This window comes from Enhydra lutris, unplaced genomic scaffold (genome assembly GCF_002288905.1).
Source record: "Enhydra lutris kenyoni isolate GAN:26980312 unplaced genomic scaffold, ASM228890v2 scaffoldscaffold90, whole genome shotgun sequence".
Taxonomy (NCBI): domain Eukaryota; kingdom Metazoa; phylum Chordata; class Mammalia; order Carnivora; family Mustelidae; genus Enhydra; species Enhydra lutris.
In genome coordinates, this window is record NW_019154174.1 from 2,225,939 (window position 1) to 2,242,190 (window position 16,252).

At 49.9% G+C, this 16,252-nt stretch overlaps 1 protein-coding gene and 1 non-coding gene across 2 annotated transcripts in view; one reads left to right on the forward strand and one right to left on the reverse strand.

Moving 5' to 3' along the window:
- The window catches only part of LOC111162285 (eukaryotic elongation factor 2 kinase), a 60,602-nt gene extending 51,527 nt beyond the window's left edge, over nt 1-9,075 (reverse strand). The window contains exon 1 of the mRNA XM_022526585.1: nt 8,845-9,075. The gene's annotated coding sequence lies outside the window, so the exon portion shown is untranslated. The remainder of the gene's footprint in view (nt 1-8,844) is intronic.
- Nucleotides 9,076-15,056: 5,981 nt separating this feature from the next.
- Nucleotides 15,057-15,138, forward strand: TRNAL-UAG. Its single transcript has one exon. It is a non-coding gene; the product is annotated as a tRNA-Leu (tRNA).
- The last annotated feature ends 1,114 nt before the right edge of the window (nt 15,139-16,252 follow it).

Sequence of the window (16,252 nt, forward strand, 5' to 3'; positions counted from 1 at the left end):
CCTCACCCCACCCTGAGCTGCCTCGCTGGCTGGAGAAATGCACTGCATTCTCCAGTCTGCCATTTCCGGGAGCAGCACCCCCCCAGGGCCGACACGGTCCCTGTCGGGCAGCCCCGTGTGCACATTACCATATGCCCAGCACAGCAGAACCCACCTCGTCCTCAGCTGCACTGCGGTGAAGGGGGTGACTTGCAGGCCCTCTTGTGTCACACGTCTGCTTCTGCTCGGGGACGTGCCTCTCCCCCACTCTCAGGTTCTGTGGTTGGGGTTGTCTAGGTGTTACCCCAGGTAGATACCACCACATCCCTAAATAACATGGTTTCTCTGTTATTTCTTATTTTATCGATCTGGGTCCTCATCTGTTGATTTCCTGGCGTGATAAATGAGACTTGAGCCTCCCTTGACCTTCCCACTTCCCTCCGTACTCCACCACCCCTAGACTGGTGGGGCTTCTCCTGGGTCTCTCGGATCCCAGGCCAAGAACGCTGTCTTACTGCACCAAGCAGAAGGAGCTATGGTTTCCCACAGTGTGGTGTGAGTTCAACTCACCGTGAGAAAGGAGGAAAGATGTGTCTTTGTAAATGACTGATCAGAAAGCAGAATGTACTTTTGCTCCTACTGACCTCAAAGATGAGTAATTCTTGCTGCAATAAGACAGATAGAGAACATATATGGACAGTTTCCCTAAAGTACTCTGCATGGACTCTCTCCTCCAGCAATGATGGGAGCTGCTGGCCAGAGAAGCAACAGCCCGTTTGTGATGGGGTACCTTGGGGGAGGAGAAGGGAGCAGGGGCAGGCTGCCCTGGGCTGCACCGCGCTTGTTGGAAACACTATCTTAGACCCTAGCCTGAGTCCTCGGTTTCCTTCAAACCAGAAAGAAAAGCCTGTCTTGAAGAGAGATCTGCACTCCCCTGCTCACCACGGCGATAGTTACAACAGTCAAGGTACAGAAACAACCTAAGAGCTGGATGAATGGATAACAGAAATCTGGTGTATATACACAAAGGAATGTCATTCATTCTGTCTTTTGCACAAAACAGGCAATTCTGTTATCTGCAAAAAACATGAATGAACCTGGAGGACATTATATTCGGTGAGATAAGCCAGACAGAAAGAGACAAACATTTCATGATCTCGCTTCTATGTGGAATTGAAAAAAACCCAAAGTCCTAAAAACAGACAGCAGAATGGTGGCAGTCAGGGGCTGGGAGGTAGAGGAAACATGAAGATGTTGGTCAAAGGGTACAAAGTTTCAGTTGTGCTAGATGAGCAAGTCCTGGGGATGTAATGGACTATAGCTATTTTTTTAAAAAATTATTTATTTATTTATTTGACAGATCACAAGTAGGCAGAGAGGCAGGCAGAGGGAGAGGAGGAAGCAGGCTCCCCGCTGAGCAGAGAGCCCGATGCGGGGCTCGATCCCAGGACCCTGGGATCATGACCCGAGCCAAAGGCAGAGGCTTTAACCCATTGAGCCACCCAGGCACCCCTGGACTATAGTTATTAACACTCTATTGTATACCTGAAACTCATGAAGAGATTTTTTTTTTTTTAAAGATTTTATTTATTTATTTGACAGAGAGAGATCACAAGTAGACAGAGAAGCAGGCAGAGAGAGAGAGGGAAGCAGACTCCCTGCTGAGCAGAGAGCCCGATGGGGGGCTCGATCCCAGGACCCTGAGATCATGACCTGAGCCAAAGGCAGCGGCTTAACCCACTGAGCCACCCAGGCGCCCCGAGAAGAGATCTTTTTAAATATCTCTACACCCAACGTGGGACTCAAACTCAAGACCCCAAGATAGAGAGTCCCGTGCTGTTCCAACGGAGCCAGTCAGATGCCCTGAGAATACATCTTTTTTTTCCTTTAGAAGATTTTATTTATTTATTTGAGAGAGAGAGAGAGAGGGGAGGGGCAGAGGGAGAGGAAGGGAGAGATCCTTAAGCAGGCTCCACGCCCAGTGCCGCATGTGGGGCCCCATCTCACAAGCCTGAGATCATGACCAGAGCCAAAATCAAGAGTCAAAAGCTTAACTAAGGAGCCACCCGGGTGCCCCCCACCCCCACCCCGCCAGAACGGATCTCCATTGTGCTCACACACATACAAGAAGCAGTAACCGGGAGCGGTGACATATGTTAATTAGACTGACTGTGGTAATCATGTCACAATGCATATGTATATCAAATAATCACATGGTATACCTTAAATATGTACAATTTTTTTTTTAAGATTGTACTTGTTTATTTGACAGAGACAGGGAGAGAGGGAACACAAGCGAGAGTGGGAGAGGGGGAAGCCGGCTTCCCGCTGACCAGGAAACCGGATGCGGGGCTCGATCCCAGGACCGAGGGGATCATGACCTGACCGAAGGCAGACGCTTAACAACTGAGCCACCCAGGCGCCCCAAATATATACAATTTTTATCTGTCAGTTATACCCCCAATAAAACTGGTGACCAAAAAAACTTAACAAAAATCAAAGCCCCTTCTAGTGTCTAAGGGCCTGCGCTCTGCAGCCATGGGGCCCACTGTGAATCGCTGGCCTCCCCATTGGGAGCCAAGGCCCTTTTTGTTTTGTTTTGTTTTGAAGATTTTATTTATTTACTTGAGAGAGAGAGAGAGAGTATGAAAGGGGGAGGGTTAGAGAGAGAAGCAGACTTCCCAATGAGCAGCGAGCCCGAGGTAGGGCTCGATCCCAGGACCCCGAGATCATGACCCAAGCTGAAGGCAGTCGCTTAACCGACTGAGCCACCCTCCCAAGGCACCTCCCAAGGCCCCATTCTAAGGGGAAGCCGCGCCATTCTGGAGTCTGTGTCCCCCATAGCGGCTGGCACTGGGCAGGGCTCCACAGCACTAATCAGCACCTCTCCAGGCTGGGTTTTATTTATTTACTGGGGGTGGGGATACTAACAAATGGGCAGCCTCAGAGGTTACTAAGTCGAGCCTGTGTCAGTTGTCATAAATGTCTGTACCCCTGGCCTGTGGTAAGGTGTCCATGAAGAAACATTTACTTAGGGCTGCCTGGGTGGCTCAGTCAGTTGGACATCCGACTCTTGGTGTTGGCTCAGGTCATGATCTCGGGGGTTGTGGGATCTAGCCCTGGCCCCCCCACCCCCAGGCTCCCCATCAGCAGGGAGTCTACCTGGGCATTTTCTCCCTCTGCCCCTCCCCCCACATGCATGTGCACCCTCTCTCAAATCAATCATTTTTCTTTAAGATTGCACTAATTTATTTGAGAGAGAGGGACAGCACAAGTAGGGGGAGTGGCAGGGGGAGAGGGAGAAGCAGGGTCTCAGCTGAGCAGGGAGCCCAATCAATGCAGGGCTCAATCCCAGGACTCCGGGATCACGACCTAAGCCAAAGGCAGTCGCTTAACCAACTGAGCCACAATGGCACTCATCGAATAAATTTTTTAAAAAAGAAACATTTACTTAAACTATTGCAGAAATAGTAGAGTTCAGGTTGGGATGTCAGAATAAAAGGACTGATTTACAGATGTCCATGCCCAACCATCCCCTCCCTGAATCTTACCTCCACCTGCCTGGCCCAAGAACCAATGACCATTCACCACCAAGCTCTCACCTCCCAGCCCTGCGCCCCGCAGGAGGTCCCCTTTCTGAAATGCCTCTCCTGCCTTGGGTCCCTTCAAAATCCAGCTCAAATTTCTACTCCCTTCAGAAAGTCTCCCCTGGGTGGCATCCTCGCCTGTGAAAGAGAGGACAGCTAACACTACCCAGCCCGGGAGATGTCTGACGAGAGAGTGAGATCAGGCATGTGGTGCCTGACAGAGCGCTAGCACTCAAAATACCAGCTGTTACTGTGGCCGGACCACCCCCTGTGCCCCACTCCCTAAGTCACCTCCATCCACCCAGAGCCCAAATATTCTATGTTGTGGGAAGAACAGTGGCCTCCATAATCTGTCCTCATCCTAATCCCCAGAACCTGTGAGTTACGTTCCCCTCCATGACAAAAGTGACTCTGCAGGTGTGATTAAGTTAAGGATCTTGAGATGGGGAGAGTTTCCTGGAAAATCCAGTGAGCCCTATATAAGCACAAGGGCCCTTATAAAAAGGGGGCAGGAGGGTCAGAGCCAACGAAATGGGATAATGGAGGCAGGGGTCACAGAGAAAGATGTGAAGACACCCCACGGCAGGCCTTGGGAGACAGAGCAAGAGGCAACAAGCCAAAGAAGGCGGGCAGCCCCTAGAAGCTGGAAATGGCAGAGAGACCGGTTTCCTCTAGAGTCTCCAGAAGGAACTCAGCTCTGCTGACACCTTGACTTTTGAAATTCTGATCTCCAGAACCCTAAGATAAGAAATTTGTGTTGTTGCCAGCCACCAAGTTCGTGGTGATTTATTTAGTAGCACTAGGAAACAAAGGTAGTCTACAGCAGTCTAGAACAATGTTGCCTGCCCTTCAGGGGAAACTTGGCAAATGTCTGGAGACATTTTGGGTTGTCACCTGGTGTCTAGTGAGTGGACAGCAGGGTTGCTGCTAACCATCCTTGCGTGCACAGAAAAGGCCCCACAACACGGAATCCATCATTCAGCTCAGCATGCTAAAAGTGCCAAGGGACCCTGGTTCAGCATGATTCTGGAGGAAGGCCTTCCCTGATCCACTCTCCCTCCCGTCCTCTTTAAAAGCAAGTCTCCATGCATACCATTTCTGGTATTTCTTTTGAATTGAGGGAATCAGCTTGCTTCCCTATGAGAATAGCAACCCCCAGCCCAACCCAAGAAGGTAAGTCAACATTTGCTCTGCCAAGTCCCATAAAAACGTCACCGCACTCCACTGTGCTGTGCTTTGCGCCTACAAAATTGTCACGGAGCAAAGGCAGTTTTTACTGTTTTTAAAAAATCAGAAAAATGCAAAGCACAAAATACTTCAAGCATAGCTTCCATTCACAAAATGCACAAACGACCCCCTGAGTCATTTGCTGGGCACCCTTCTCATGTATGTACCCAGAACACTCTGTACTCCTGGCAGGTCAGACCAGGGATACAGCCCGTCTCACTTCTCAGGGGAACTCTGTTTAGATAGCCTCTCCGCAGCCAGACCTTGCGGGCGTCTGGAACAAAAGGGGCCGTGTCTTACTCTTCTCCAGCTCCCAGACAAGAGCACAATGCCTGGCACACACCGGGTTCTCCATAAACGCACGTTGCATGAATAACTAGAGAAAAGTTGGCAGTGTCTATGGATATCATGGGCATCCGTGGAGTGGAGGGACTACCAGTTAAAATGACAAGGCATCTGGGGGTTAGCTAGCCTGAGCCACAGCTGAGATCCTGAGTGGGAAACCCTGGATCATGGGGAGGCCCTCAAAAAGACCTTAGGACTAGAATCTGGCCCAACACGCTTTTGGGGCAGACAGATCTGGCTTTAAGTCCCGCCTCTGCCACTATTAGCACAGCGACACTGGGCAAATTACGGAACCCCAGTCTCATCGGTAAAATGCAGTCACCCAACAAAGTGAAGCAGAGCGGGCAAAGTGGAGAAGAGGTAGGAGAGGTGGCCAAGGGGCAGAAAAAGCTACTGTAACACACACAGCTGTGTTTATGGTCCCCTGCCCTGCCATGGACTACATTTCCTAGGATCCTGTGCACCTAGGTGGGGCCATGTGACTGCACTGGGGCCAATGGAATGTAGGCATAAGTAACTGAGGCTGTACCAGGCAGTCCAGTTTCCACACCCTGGTCAACTCTCCCTCCACTGCAATCCTGCCCTTCAACACATAGCACAGAACCGATCCACAGCGTTTCAGTGCCACTTACAAAGCACTTATGCCCTAACTCCTCTCAGCTCCCCGGAGGACACAAAGCCTGGCCTGCCCTCCCTACCCACCCCACTCTTGTCATCCTTCAGGCCTCAGGTTAGATGACACCTCCACCAGGAAGCCTCCCCTGAATGCCAGGAGGTAGGCACTATTAGCTTCATCCTACAGACAAGAAAACTGAAGTTAAGTAACTTGCCCCAAATCATGTGGCTAGAAAGTGGGGGAATTGGGTGTGAAGCCAATGTAGGCGGAATCCAATTAGCCATCACTTGCTAAACCGGTCATGGGACCACTATCAGCAGGGGCCTCACCTGCAAGCTTGTTAGATGTGCAAATTCACCGGCCTTACTCTGAATTAAACTCTGGAGGTGGACCCAGCAATCTGTGTTTAAAAAGGCTCATCAGGTGGTTCTCATTTGCCACGAAGTTAAAGAACCAATGGTCTAGACATTCTCTGCAGCTGAGCCCCCTGTGGAGTCCTAGGTCTAGAAAATGTCACAGCTGAAGAACTGAACACTGTCCACCTTCTGACTTTTCTAGCCATTTGAAATGCTTCTCTGGGTATCCCCAGCCCTGGGACTTTGGGGACCCAGAGACTGTCATCTCCTTTTATTATTCGCGTTAGTGACTCACTGCTTCCTTTGTTTGAAGGCTTCTTGTTTGTGCCCATCAGCCTTGGGTACAAAGGTTTAATCCAGCAATGTTTAAAAATTCAGTCACAGGACACCTGGGTAGCTCAGGCGGTTAAGCATCTGCCTTCGGCTCAGGTCATGAACCCAGGGTCCTGGGATCCAGCTCTGCAGGGTTCCCTGCTCAGTCGGGAGCCTGCTTCTCCCTCTCCCTCTCTGTCCCCTGGCTTGTGCTCTCTCTATCCCAAATAAATAAATAAAATCTTAAAAAAAAAAAAAAATCCAAGTCATTTTCATCCCATGATGGGCACCATAATCACCTTTTAGAACATTCTGAGTTTCTCAGTTTACTAAGGCAATAGTCTGCAGCTTCTTGGTCAGCGGAACTGACTTCTCCAACACAAAAACTTGTATTTTTTAATCTGGCCAGATAGCTGGTATTACTTTGGATATAGTCCTGAGCATCAACTTCTGCTTCAGCTTTAAGAAGAACTGGACCAGAAAGAGTGCCCTCCTAGAGAAGGAGCTTGAACAAAACCAGATTTCTGCTGCTGACCCTCAGCTTTCTTCCACACTGTTCTCAGTGTCCCGGCAACTGGCCACCAACCCTGCCAAGAACGGTAAGGGAGCCTGGGAAATTCACCCAGGCAATACCCCAGGAAGAGGAGAACGGGAGTATTGGTGACTAATTGCCATCTCTGTCACATAATACATTTAAAACAATTTAAAATAAAATCAGGGCTATATCCTTCATCAGTCAAAAAGCAGTGTTCTGTCACCAAAAGCACAAAAGAGAAACTGCAAATCACAGAATGTACACAATTAATCCTATGTCATCTGAGATCATTTCAAGTGACCTTCAGGCCCCCACTTCCTGCCTCCCCCAACCCCTGCAGATGATGAGAACTTGGGACCCCTGTGATGTAGTCTGGGAATGCAGGTGAAGTTCGGGGGGTGAGGTCTGGAGCCCATGACCAAGAAAGAATTCTTGAGACTTCTTTGGTGCAAAATGGTGGCTTATAGAAAGCATGGGGACAGGACCAGGGGGCAAGGAAGAGCTGCTGCCCCGGGGTTGTGAGGGGGTCACTGTTTACATACTATGAAGTTGGGGGAGGTGAGGAAAAGGGGAGGTTTCCCAAAGAACTTCCATATGCGAAAGAAGACTCACAGGATATCCAAGGCCTTGCCATTGTTAAGGTTGTTTTTCCCTTTAGCAAGGCATTAACATGAAGATAGTTGGGAGGTTCCTGGAAGAATGTCACGTGTCCCACCCAGAAGTGGGGTGGGGGTTGCAGGGTGTCAACTTCTACTTTGCCTTTAGCCAGCCTCCTGCTCCCTCATCACTTGCACACTCCCCTCTTTGAGACGAGAACTCAAAGAAGGGGGATGGTAATCCCAACTCTGTTACTCCTGAATTCACATCATCCAGAAGCTTTATCGTATTTGTTAAGCTAATACACGAACAAACATGAATGTGTGCACACGCTATCTCAGAACCCTACCTCCTTCCACTGGCATCCTTCCAGATCAGCTCAAACTTCACTTACTCCAGGAAGCCTCCCCAGGCGCCTCCCCCCTCCACACACACATACACAGCCGGCAACGCCAGCTCCCATTTTCTTGCTCTCCAAGGCCACACCTGGTGCACCTTCCATGTTAGTCATCTGTTAGACAACCCTGGCCTCGGTTTCCTCCTCTGTAAAATCACTCAGCTTCCGGGCTGAAATTATGGCCCCAAGGCAGGCAGCACCCAGGGCCAAGGACCCAGAAGTCAGGCTCCCAGAGCGTCCCCACAGCAGACGTAGGCCCATCTGTCATACTAGGGACGCAGCTGGGTTGGCTCCCCGCAATCCTCCACCCGGGCACAGACAGATCTAGGCCGGGACTTACCCGGGAGGCCTCCACCTCCGCGCCGCCACTCGCCTATCAATGCCCGGCCCTTGGCGCACATGTCAACGGAGCCTGCCAACACCCAAACTCCCTCCCGCAGCCGGCAATGCAACAAGGGCGCGTCTACACTGTCCTCGAGGTTCCAGGAATTCAGGCCTCTTGTTCAGGGGCCAGGGGAGGGGATGTGGCTAGGGGCCCTGCAGAGACAGGAAAGCGGCGCTGCCCGCACGCTGTGCGGGTTCCGAGGCGCCCCGGGCGGAGGGCCCCAAACCGCCCCTCCCTGCCGACTGTGTGCCAAGTGCTTTCCCAAAGACACCTCCGTTAATCTGCATGGCTCCCCCCGCTTCTTTTACAGAAGCAACCACTGAGCCCCAAAGAGTTGAAACCTGAGAAGCAGCGCCCCCCATACACACACACTCTTTCTGCGCCGCCTCCGACCCCACTTCCAAGCCCCGACCCAACTCTCTCGAGGCGCCGGCGCACCGGGGCGTCCCAGGCCTGCAGCGCCGGATCCCGGTCCCCACCCGCCTGGCTACTCGCCGCCGGCACTTACCTCCCTCGGGCGGACAGGCCCTGCAGCCTCTGCCCACGGCCGCGAAGATCCAGAGGAGTTGGCAGAGGCTCGCGGCCCGGTGCTCCAGGGTGCAGGGCGGGCGGACCCCCCGAGAGTGCCGGGGAGCAGCGAGCGGGGCGCAACGGATGGCGCTCTGGGGAGGCAAGCCGGGGCCGCGCAGGGCGGTCGGGTAGAACTCCGGGCGCGGGGGCCGCCGGCACGACCCCGGGGCGCGAAGGGCCGCGTGCCTAGGGCGGAGGCGCAGGCGACAGTCAGGGGAGCTGGAGCAGCACCACGGCGGGGCGTCCGGCGTCGGATCCCGGCTGGAGGGCGGCTAGGGCTGGGGCACCAGCCTTCGGGCAGGGGCGGGGCTCTGGTCCGGCCGCTCACGTGGCCGCCCCCCGGTGGCCGCCCGCGCTCCTGCAGCCGCGGGGAGGGTCTCTATGCTGCAGTGCAAAAGCGCTCTGAGTCCGCGCTTCGCCGCCTGCTGAGTACGCGGCGTCCCCACCTAATGCGAGGGGCGGGCTTGGCACCCACCCGCGAAGGGGGCGCCCTCCCGGCGGGTAATCCGCGAAGTCCTTTCCAAAATCAGAAGAAACCCATCTCATTAAGTCTCCATGGGTCATCGTAAATATTTTTTTTATCGGAAATTGTTTTTTTTTCTTCTTCTAAGTTCTGCTTGGCAAAAACTTAGGCACTTGTAACAACTGCAATTATTTGTGTAATAATTTACAATCCCCTCCAGACGTTCCTTACCGTTCTAGCACATTGCCTTATTCCTAACTCCCTGCATGGGGCTTGGCACGTGCTAAATGCTTAAGAATTATCCGTCCAGTGGATGGATGAATACGGAAAGGTATAAAGGAGAAAAGGATACAAAACTAATGAAAACTACTGTGAACATGTTGATACTATATCCTTCCAGATACTTTTCTACTAAAATTTTAGAAATTTCACAACTCTTACTTAACTATAAAAATAAGTGGCATTTATTGAGTGATTTATCTCATTCTATCTTCACACCAACCCTGTGAAGTAGGTTGCATTTTATTTCTATTTCACAGATCATAAAACTGAGGGTCTTAGAGGTAGATTTGCCCAAAAGATTTACTTTCTTTCTTTTTTAATTTTTTTAAGTGTAAGTAATCTCTACACCCAACATGGGGCTTGGACTCAAGGCCCCGAGTCAAGAGTTGCAGGCTCCTTCAACTGAGCCAGCCAGGTGTCCCTGCCCAAAAGGTTTCTGCGGTGGCTCCTCTTGGCAAAGGGTATCTACATTTTAGGAGCTGGAGGGCACACTGAGTCTTTGCCCAGGTGAAGGCCAGCAAACAGAGTCCCCTGGGAGAGCAAAGAAAGGTGCTACGGCCTCTGTGGGGAGCAGGTTCAAGTTTATGCAGCTTGGGGAGGGGGATGACATATAGGTGACCTCTCATGGGGGGGGATGGAAAAAATGAAATGGTCTTGAAACACATCACTCAGTGTTTTATTCTTTGGCCTCTGTGCTACAAGTTTTGGAAAATACAAAAGCTAACAGATGTTTTGGTTTGAAGTGTTGGCTCCTTTAGTCATCTTGGGAAAACTCCTCTGGCTTTTGGCAAGACAAAACTGCACCTGAAATTCTGACTGTGGGAAAGCTGGGCAGGAACAGACTCTGAGTTGATCTGTCCAAGTTCAAACCCAGACCAAAAAACAAACAAACAAACAAAACACACACAAACACACAACACTGTATTACTAAACCACTGATAGCTCTGTGGCCTTGGGCAAGTTATTTACCTCCTCTGAACCTCTGTAATTTTTGTCCCCCTTCTTTGCATGAGGATCTTGATTAGCCTTTAGGAAACCAGCCCACTTCATTCTTAGTGGGGGAGCAAAGCCCTCACCACGGACCTGGGGCCAAGAGTAGACACAGGACAAGACTTGGTCAATCAGCATATACCATCCCTTTAGCCCAATGAGATCCTAATCTGGATCTTTTCTAGCAAGCATAAAAAAAGAGAATCCCTCTTTTTCAGAGAGTTGTTGAGCTGGTAGGATTTAAGCCTAGGGTTTCTGAACATTCATTCTTTTTTCTCTTTTTTTAAAATATTTTATTTATTTATTTGACAGGAAGATCACTAGTAGGCAGAGAGGCAGGCAGAGAGAGAGGGGAGAAGCAGGCTCCCCGCTGAGCAGAGAGCCGGATGCGGGGCTCGATCCCAGAACCCTGAGATCATGACCCAAGCCAAAGGCAGAGGCTTAACCCACTGAGCCACCCAGGCACCCCTGAACATTCATTCTTACGGCAAATATTTATTAAGCTCTTACTGTGTGCCAAATATTGTGCTATGCAGCTCTAATGGGGTAAGAAATGGAAGAACAGAAATTTCTCACATAGTCATGATGCCACGACTTAAACCGCAGGCCATGCCATGAGTGAGAAGCATAGCAGGCAATGAGAGATGACATGGGCAAACCTGCTCAGGAAGCCTCTTCTGAAGAAATGACATCTGAGTGGAGCCCGGAAGGAAAAGTAGGCGTCACTTCTGGGAGCTTTAGGAAGACAGGTGCCCTGGGTGGCCTCAGCAAGGAGATGTGGATCAGATCATTCTCGGATTTTTCCTGGTCCTTAATCTCCTATACCATCACACAGAGGTATTCGGACTTTATAGTAAAGAATTTGGGTAACCAAAAAAGGGTAGGAAGGAAAACATTACCCCATACCGGTGATGTCACAGCACGTAAGAGGAAAAATAAACCATTCACAGGGATCGGTCATCGGCACACTCCAGCTCCAAGCCTTGCTCCCCTGTCCTAAAACCTGCCCTTCAGTCTCTCACACGCACAAACATCTCTTCAAGCTTCCCCCTCTCCCTCCTCCTGAGCCTATGGCTCAGGTCATGATCTCAGGGTCATGGGATCGAGCCCTGCACTGGGCTCCGTGTTCAGTATGGAATCTGCTTATCCCTCTCCCTCCACCTTCCTCTCTGCCTACTTGTGATCTCTCTCTCTCTGTCAAATAAGGAAATAAGTGGGGATATGGACATTGGGGAGGGTATGTGCTATGATGAGTGCTGTGAAATGTGTAAACCTGGCAATTCACAGACCTGTACCCCTAGGGATAAAAATACATTATATGTTTATTAAAAAATAAATTAATTAATTTTTAAAAATAAAGAAATAAAATATAAAAAAAAAGTCACACGCTCTACTGACTGAGCCAACCAGGAGCCCCTACATTACCAATTTCCACAGACAAAAAGCACCTTCCTTTACTAAAGCTTTGACAAGAGTTTAACTGGGTGGAGAGATTAAAAGTGATTTTGTTTTCTTATTTGTGCTTCTCCTTCTTTGCTCGAGTTTCAACAAAGAACACATATTACTTTTGCAAAAGTTCTTTTTAAATGTCACGTCAAAACCCGAGCTCTTACAAAATGAAACAGGCCAGTTGTTTTGGTTTCTGGGGCCTCCCCACCTTGCCTGGCTGGGGCTGGCTTTGCACAGAAGCTTCCCTTTCCCAAACAGCACCCTTGAAGACGTCAGTCACCAGAGAAGCTGGGTCAACATGTCCATTGGGGGCCAGACAGGCCTGGAGAGAAATGCTTGGTGGAGCAGATGAGCTCATGGCGTTCCTTCCACTGGATTTTTGGCATGAGGGTTTTGGGCAGCTCTGCAAGCAGCTCTCCTTCTCCCAGAAGACCTGCTCTTTGCCTGAGCAGGCCAAGTAGGTATAGGATTAATGTTCACCTGAATTCAGTTATCAGAGAGAGAGAGAGTTGGGGTGGGGGAAGGTTGCTCCCAGCACTTGGTCCAACTATAGGAGAATGCTGAGTCATTAGGGGGGATTCTTAAATAAGGCTCTACTTCCTGCTTGTGGCTCCTTTTGGATCCTCCAAAAGAACAGACCCCAGTTTGGCCACCTCCAGACAAAAATTCTGTGAGATCTTGGGTTGGGCAGCTCCAGCCAGAAGCGTTTATCTCTGAGTTTGTCTGGGGCCACATAGCAACTTGGAGTGGCCTTAACCAAGCACGCAAAACCACTGGTACAAGGAGGGGTCTTGTGGCCAATACTGTTCTAGGTCCTGGGGTTATAGCTTCTGGTGAACAAGACAATATCTGGAGATGACATTCTAGCAGACATCCTGGTCTGGTCCTGGGAGAGACTCAAACACTTTCTTAAGGCAGGGATAGGGAGATGCACGTGGATAATACCACCAAGTGGTCAGGAGCACCCATACAAGAACTCTGGTGGTGAGCACAGTGAGGTACTGGGAGGAGAGCCTAGGTCCCTGGGAGTCACCACCACCACATTCACATTACGTACATTTACAAACATAACACAGGGCTTCCTGAGTGGCTCAGTGGGTTAAACATCCACCTTTTGCTCAGGTCATGATCCCAGTCCCACATTCCTGCTCAGTGGGGGTCCTGCTTCTCCCTCTCCCTTTGCTCCTCATCATCTCTTTCTCTGTCAAATAAATACCAGAAGTCTTTAAGTGCCTGATATACATTACCACGTTCAATCTTCTTCTGCTTCATTCTGGTGTAGCCAAGTGCCCAGAAGAGTGCCTGACCCCCTGCAGGTGCTCAAGGTATATCTGCGAATGAATGAGTTTGAGTCTCACAGAAATCCTGGGTATTACTATCTCCCCATTACAGGGATGAATAACAGGTCTGGGGAGAAGTAGTTTTTCCTAAGGTCACACTGCTAGTCAAGGCTCAGACTGTGTGATTGACAAGCCCATGGGCTGGTTTATCCACCGTATTGGATTCCAATGACTGCTCTCACAATTTTCCACAAATTTAGTGGATTAAAACAACACTCTGGAAGTCAGCTCTGGAAGTCAGAAGTCACATGTGTTCCTTTTTGTAAGCTCTAGGGGAAAAGGTATGTCCTTACCTTTTATAACTTCTAGGGCATTCCCTGGCTTGTGGCAGTATCACTGGGACCTCTCTTTCTGTCTTCAAATCTCTGATTCCTGCGTCTCTTTTCTAAGGACGCTTTTGATTACACTGGGTCCACCTGGATAATCCAGAATAATTTTCCCATCTGAAAATCCTTTATTACACTAACAAAGTCCCTTTTGTCACATAAAGTAACATACAGGTTCTGGGGATTTGGATGTGGACATGGTTGGGGGCGGCGGCATTTCAGCTTACCACATCCACCTGTGTATCTCTACTGTACTATATTTTTGTTATCTTCCTTAAACGTTTAGCAAGGAAACGGATACATCTAAGAGTACGTAAAATTAGAAAAAAGTGAATTAGAAGGATCTGAGACTCCTGAAGGAAGAGGAAAGGGAATTGAACTTGAATCAAGTCTCAAAAGAGACTTGAATCTTATCTATATATAGTATTCAGTGTATTTTTAATCAAAGAATCTTTGAAGCAAATATACAAAATGTTAATCAGTTTTGGGTGATGGGAGATAGAAATACGCTATGTACTTATGTATTGTATATTCGATCTGTATTTATTGCATTAAAAGCAGAAAACACTGAAACAGCCTGCACAGAAGAAGGGGAATCTTGGGTCTTGGAAGGGTCTTGGGTCTCGGGAGGGTTTTGGGAGGGAAATCGTGGGGCCTGGAGCAGCTGAGACAAGTCATTTAGCCTCTCTGCACTTCAGTTTCTTCCTCCCTAATATCCAGACAAGAGATACCTTTGAAGAAGCCCAACAGGCTAATTAATCCGCAAAAACATTCGTTGACGTTGTTAACAACATTCACCTGCACCGGTGATTCTTACCTCGCGGTGGCAAGGACCAAACCATGGGGGCACCCAGGGCTTGCAGAGCTGAACTGGAGTAGGGATGGCGAGTCCACAGGCTGGGGACCTAGCCGGGTTCTGTGCAGAGCAAGGTTCCCCGCGCGACCCCAGCCCCGAAAGGCAGGAAGCGACAGCGCGGCACCGCCCCCACGTGGCCGTAGACAGTATACGACGCGGCAAATCCAAGGCACACACACGTGGGGACTGCATATTAATGTTTAACATTTGGGAACTCTTCTTTCCTTTTTAGTGCTGCGTTCCGACCGTAGTCTTTGCTGCCGACCAAGAAAGTACTGTGGTTCCAAGGCACAGAAATGAGGCAGGGATCAAAACTCCTTTAATACGCGCAGGAAACGCTAAGCTGTTATTGGGCATGCGCAAATCCAAGGGGGCGGGGCCTCGGGGCGTGAGTCGGCACGTCACTAAACTAATATAGTTTCAACGGAAGCAACCGTAACGGGCGGTAGCGTGGCCGAGTGGTCTAAGGCGCTGGATTTAGGCTCCAGTCATTTCGATGGCGTGGGTTCGAATCCCACCGCTGCCACACCCGTGATGGTCTCACTTTTCTTTGCCTAAACTATTCAGTTTGTCATCCTTTCCCAATGCAAGCTCATTTTTGCTCTAAAAAAAAAAAAAAGGAATGGAGAGCAAACGCAGGCCGGGCCCTCACCTGCCCTAGCCAGTGCACAAACCCAGCAATCCCGCTACCTAAAAAACAAAACCAGAACTGTCTCATTTCCAAGGGAAAATCATCTGAGATAATTTTAATAGTTTCCAGCAGACTGCCTACAACTCCAGGGCCCGGGAGGCTACAGGGAGCAGACCTCATCTCATTATCCCTCAAGGACAAAGGTTAGGTGGGGGTGATTTTAATTATGACTTGAGTTAGGTCATAATTGGGAGGTTCCTTTCCAGCCCCCTCTGTGTCCTACGGGGAGCTCCAGCTGACCCCACAAACTTCTGTTGGTAGAACTGATGTCAAGCGACCCTATGGAAAGGTTGCGGCATCGGAGGGCCTGCCCCATGTGGGGCTATCAACCTCAGAGTCTCAGCTTCATTGATGCATCTCATCGTGGGTCTTCAGGCTTGGCTCAGAGGCCTCTCATCTATTTATTTATTCAATAATTATGTATGAAAGGTCTCCTGTGTGCCCGAAACCAAGATCATCCTGAGGCTACAGATCACACGAGGCAGGCAAGTCTGCTCAACTCGGTTTTACAACTGCAGTAAATTCAGATTACGCCTGTGAGGAGTGTTCTAAAGTGCGTGCTAACCTGTCTCAGGGTCGACCGAGGAGGTAACATTTAGCTGGGACTTGAAATGGAGAGGTCCGGTATGTGAAGGTGGGAGAGGGGAGTCCCAGGAAGAGGAAACAGCAGGTGGCAGATCCCAGCTGCAGATGAGAGCCGGGCGAGTTTGAGATGCTTTGAAGATAATTCAGGGCAGCTGAGCAGAGAGCAGCGCAGATGGGCCAACGGCAAGAGATGAGGTTGACCCGTTAGGCATGAAGGCCCCATTGAGGCTTTGAACTTCATCCTGAGGGCAATGGGAAACCATCAAAAGGTTTTAAATGGGAGGGTGGCATGTTCCAATTTGGGGTTCATAAAGTTCCCTCTGGAAGCAGGAACAGGAGGGTCCATTCAAAGTCTACTGCAGGT